Source organism: Idiotropiscis lumnitzeri, unplaced genomic scaffold (genome assembly GCF_059441095.1).
Source record: "Idiotropiscis lumnitzeri isolate Australia: NSW breed Sydney's pygmy pipehorse unplaced genomic scaffold, RoL_Ilum_1.0 HiC_scaffold_25, whole genome shotgun sequence".
NCBI lineage: Eukaryota > Metazoa > Chordata > Actinopteri > Syngnathiformes > Syngnathidae > Idiotropiscis > Idiotropiscis lumnitzeri.
The window spans coordinates 706,490-711,734 of NW_028283563.1; the positions used below are offsets into that span (position 1 = coordinate 706,490).

Consider the following 5,245-nt stretch of genomic DNA (forward strand, 5'->3'; position numbering starts at 1 on the left):
TACAGAGGAAAATTGATAGATTCTGATAAATCTCAACGCAGGAAGATGGATGGAAGAGGCACTGTCTTTTTGTTTGACTTCCGCCGGCAAGAAAAAACTTGGAGGTGAGGCAAAGATTGAGATGTTATCTTATTTTTGTTTTTATTTAAAAAAATAAACACATACTCATCCCATAAGTGTTAGGGGAAAAATCATTCTCTAAGCAAAAATGTATACCGTATTTTCGCACCCAAAAGACGCGCCGTGTCAAAGGGCGCAACACCTGTTGAGGCCGCTATTTCTGTCTTTGTAACATATACTGGACGCACCGCCTGACAAGACGATAGCACAGCTGCTGTTAGCATAGCATGAACTTGGCAGAGCTGCCCACACTGACACAGCCGATAGCAGCCTACTATGCCCCAATAACATGAGCAATCACCCCATTGTTGCAGCAGACGCCAAGTCTCTATTGACAATAGCTGACAATGGCTCAGGCCAATATTAGGTGCATTGGCAATAGCCTACAAAGCAACGTCAGGGGAGGGACTTGGCTGCTCACCACACTCCTTAGAGTCACGGTTTCAAAAAAAAATAAAAAACTCATCATACAAGCAAACAATGAAACATAGAAATAAGATTAACACAAACATGTATCTCTCATGCCATCAATATACCCAAAAAAAATGAAAATAATACAAAAGCCACTCAGCCTTAGCTAATTCAAGCAATGCATTCTGGGAGCAGAGACCCACAATCCCATAGCTGTTTAGAGAGATTTGCATGGCTGTTTAAAGAGATGTGCTGTTATGCTTTGGACTTTTTGTCTGTTGTCTAAACCTGGGACGTTTCTTGCTTGCAATAACATAAATGATAAGACAGACTAAAACATTGTGGACAGCTGCCCTTTGTCCAGCTTTTTCCAACACCATCACCCAAACATTATAGTCAGATGGTGTATTTGTCACGGTCGATTGTAAGCATGGACAACTCACTCTTTGCCCAGCAGGGTGTGCTAACATGCACTTCCAACAGCTCGTTGATGACAAGGGCTGATGGACGTGAGTGGTACTTTGTCCATTTAATGGACGCATCGACTGACAGGGCGCTTTGTTTGCTTATGACTGCGAAAATACGTTAATTACTTTTATTCATGCGTTGAATCTGTACAAATGAAAATATAGACCATGAAGTCTCAAAGACAAGCTGTTAATAGGGTCTGATTCCAATAGAAATTTCTTGTATGATTTGATTTAGATTTAAAAATTGTGGATTTCCTATTTTTATGTTTTGTGTACACAAGATTGTCTCAAAGATTAATTTCTGACATTGATTGAATAATTGTTTTTTTTTTTTTAAATCTATTTTAAGTGTTGATGCCGCTCAAGAAGATGGCAGTCTGGGAAGACTGGTTAATGATGACCACATGCACCCCAACTGTAAAATGAAGAAGAAGACAACAGAGGACAGACCACACCTCTGTCTGTTTGCGCTCCGAGACATTGATGTTGGCGAAGAAATAACTTAAGACTATGGACCAGCTGGCCTTGGAGAACACAGGTTTGTAAGATGCATCTTTAAGTACAATAACAGAGCCCACTTGTGGTGTTCTGGTGATGTAGTTTCCAATTAGTTTGGCAATCTAATAAATGTATGTTGAGGTTTCTATGGAAGTTGAACATGCTGACTGACTGGGGGAGTTCTCCATTGTCCACTATCTGTAATTCAAATTTGTGGGTCTGAGTCAAAGTTTGGCTCTTCAGGAACAACGAACTGGTCAGGGAGTGACAGTATTACAAAGTTCTGCGTTACTCTTTTCTGGGCGGTGGCCCTGTTAGGCCATCATATGCCATATTGCAAATATCCCCATTGTGGGACTAATTAAGGACATCTTTATGTTGTGGTTTCCCTACCAGAACCAGCACCAACCCTGTATATTCATGATATAAAACACTGTTTCAATTTTATATTTAGCCTTTCTATACTGTAAAAATAGAAGACCCCAGGCTTTCCTGCGCCCCCTTGCCCAATTGGTGGTGTTCAGGAGACAACCTGGGACTGAAATATCAGTCACAACCAGTGTTGTTTTCGTCACTGATGACTATGACGAAAATACTTCGTTAACGCCCCTTTTTTAATGACGATGACAAGCTAAACGAGGTTCTTTTATGACGAAAACATGACGTGATGTACATGAATTTTTTTCATTGACGAGACAAAATTGTTAGCATGTGGTTCATAAATTATTTTATGTTGCTTTTAGTGAAATAAAGCCACAACAGTTGCCCAACAAAATGTTTTGCTTCTCTGCTTATTTTGGAGCAGTGAGCATTGATTCCACTGTTGCCACTTTTTTCTGTTTGTAATGAAGAATCCTTTGTAGTCCATCAAAAAGTCTTTGTTATTGGGTGGAAACCTTGAATGCCTTGTTTTAACTCAAATGGACTTAAACCCATCCATCCATCCATCCGTTATCTGTACCGCTTCTCCTCACTAGGGTCGCGGGGGGTGTTGGAGCCGATCCCAGCTGTCTTCGGCAGTAGGCGAGGTACACCCTTGAATTGGTGTCCAGCCAATCGCAGGGCATACATAGACGAACAACCATCCACGCTCACACTCATGCCTAGGGGCAATTAGAGTGTCCAAGCAACTTGCCATGCATGTTTTAAGAATATGGGAGGAAACCGAATTACCCAGAGGAAACCCACGCAGGAAGGCCGGAGCCAGAATCGTACCTACGACCTCAATATTGTGAGGCCATCCTGCTAACCAGTTGGGCCACCGTGCCGCTTGGACTAAAACCTTTGTGAATAAATTGACGAAAACTAGGGTAAAACTTTTTTTGCGTTTCCGTCGATTAAAACTGGACTGAAACCCTTTTTTTAGTTTTCGTTGACTAAAACTGGACTAAAACTATAACGAATTGGGATGACTAAATGTGATGTAAACAAATCAGCACTTTGTCCAAATGACTTGGACAAAATCTAAAATGCCTGCCAAAAACAACACTGGTCACAACACGTGTCTACAGAAGATTAATTGGCATGGGCGAAATTAATTAGTTTTATTTCATTCATGAGCTTATGTTTTGTTTTGGGTGGCTAAGGCTTAAAATGTGTAAAAATCTAATCCAACCTCAAATATAATTAATTCAATAAATTTATGATGCTACTAAAACATCGAAGCAGCCTCCTCCAGGCTTTACAGACTCAGAAATGGAGGTATGCGTATCGTGTACTCATCCTGTCGTGTCTCGAGATGTTAAAATTGCAGTTAGATAGACGTGTGCTGATTAGACAAGACTTCTAATATATCTGGTGTCACAGGATATTTGTCAGTGAATGTGTATGTCTGGTTTGAGGCTCACTCAGCTTTTTCTTGTGTTGTGGGGTCCAGTTGAGTTGAATTGCGTGTCAGGTATGTTGGCCATCTGACACCCAACTGTCAGGTTTGTGTTTGTGGGGACCCCGTAGAGCCATTTTTATTGTTGACATAAATCATAGCTAATCATCTTTTCCTTCATTATCATATGAAATACAGTTAGGAGTTGTATGTGCCTTTACTATGTTATAATCTTAGAACCTACCAGCCACTACAGGTGTCCGACAAGAAGACTTTTGGCTGTCCTGTGCTCCATTGCGGCCCTGGTGGCGTTCAAAAGACAACCTGTGACTGAAATATCAGTCACAACATATCTCTACTGAAGATTAATTGTCATGCGCTAAAGTAATTGGTTTTGTTTCATTCGTGAACTTGTTAGTTTTTGTTTTGGGTGGCCAAAGCCTAAAATGTGTAAAATTCTGATCCATTTTCTTTTTTTAATTCATTAAATTAATATTCAACTTGTTCATTAGGATGGAGGACAACCGACAATGACTGAATCGGCTGAGGTTGATGCCACCAGAACATCGAAGCAGCCTTCTCAAGTTTTGACAGACTCTGAAAAGGAGGTATGCGTATCATGTGGTCATCCTGTCGTGTCTTGAGATGTTAAAATTACAGTTAGATAGACCTGTGCTGGTTGGACAAGTTTTCTAATATATCTGGACATAAATCGTAGCTAATAATATTTTCCCTCATCATCATATGATATACAGTTATGCCTAGTATATGTCTTTACTATGTTACAATCTAAGAACCTACCAGCCACTACAGTTCTCTCATTGGGAGACTTAAGCTTTCGTCAGGTTGTCGACTGCTGCATTGCCCTCTTATTGGCTTTAAGTACACAACCTGTAACTGAATTATCTGTCAGAACAGAACCTATGTGTCTACAGCAGGTGATTTGGCATGTGGATTCTTCAGATTTTTAGAAAATAGGTAAAATTGTGATCAAAAGTTTAAAATGTCTAAAATTCTGGTATAGTTTGCAATAGTATATCTATTAAATCATTTCAAAACTTCTTAACAAGGATGGAGAACATTGGCTGTGACCGAATTGGTTGAGGTTTAGATTACCAGGACCATTGAGCAGCCTCCTCGGGATCTACAAATTTAGGAATGAAGATATGCATCCCATGTTACAATCCTGTTATGGCCCGAGGTTTTGAAGTTGCAGTTACATATTGGGCTGGGCGATATGGCTGATAAGTACATAGCGATATAAGTATTTCATATGGGTCCATCGATACACATTGAATTCTTTTTTTATATTATTTTATTTATTATCGTTTTTATTTTCCAATATTTTCACTGCCCTGTTAAAAAAACATTTAATGTAGTTTTCCTCCCGGGAGCTTTTTGTTACGGTCAATTAATTTTGTTATTACATTATTTTGTCATATCATTCATCAATATTTTAGTTTTTGTTTTTTTTTCAAATAGAATTAAGACCTTTTTCTGTGCAGATTCCTCTGGGGATTAAGTATTTAATGGGTTCTCAATTTTCTCTTGGACTCTGATGCAACCCAGTCTCCTCCCTTGGACAAAAAATATGGGCTGAATCTTCCTTGGAATAACGACACAGATTCTGACGAATCATTGTCAAATCCTGCCCCTGAACTTTGCGCCTCAGACCCAGACCATATTACTATCCCAAGGCTCAGGAGGACCAAAAGTATACAGGTAAACAACCCATATAGATTTCAGGGAATCTTACAAGCAAATTGCATATATTTTATTGGTCTCCTGCCTTCTATCCTTTATATTTCGTTGTTGTTGTTTTTTAGATTAAAAAAACAGGCTGACTTTGGAATGGATAAGCATTATTACTCCAACTCAGATGACAGTGGAGATGAATATATTCCGGATACAAGTGAGGCCTCTG

General features: G+C 39.4%; 1 long non-coding RNA gene across 1 annotated transcript; it reads left to right on the forward strand.

Moving 5' to 3' along the window:
• The first annotated feature begins 1,416 nt into the window (after positions 1-1,416).
• Positions 1,417-5,035, forward strand: LOC148316015 (uncharacterized). The gene is made up of 3 exons (XR_015840421.1): positions 1,417-1,539; positions 3,834-3,929; positions 4,891-5,035. It is a non-coding gene; the product is annotated as an uncharacterized LOC148316015 (long non-coding RNA).
• Positions 5,036-5,245: the final 210 nt, after the last annotated feature.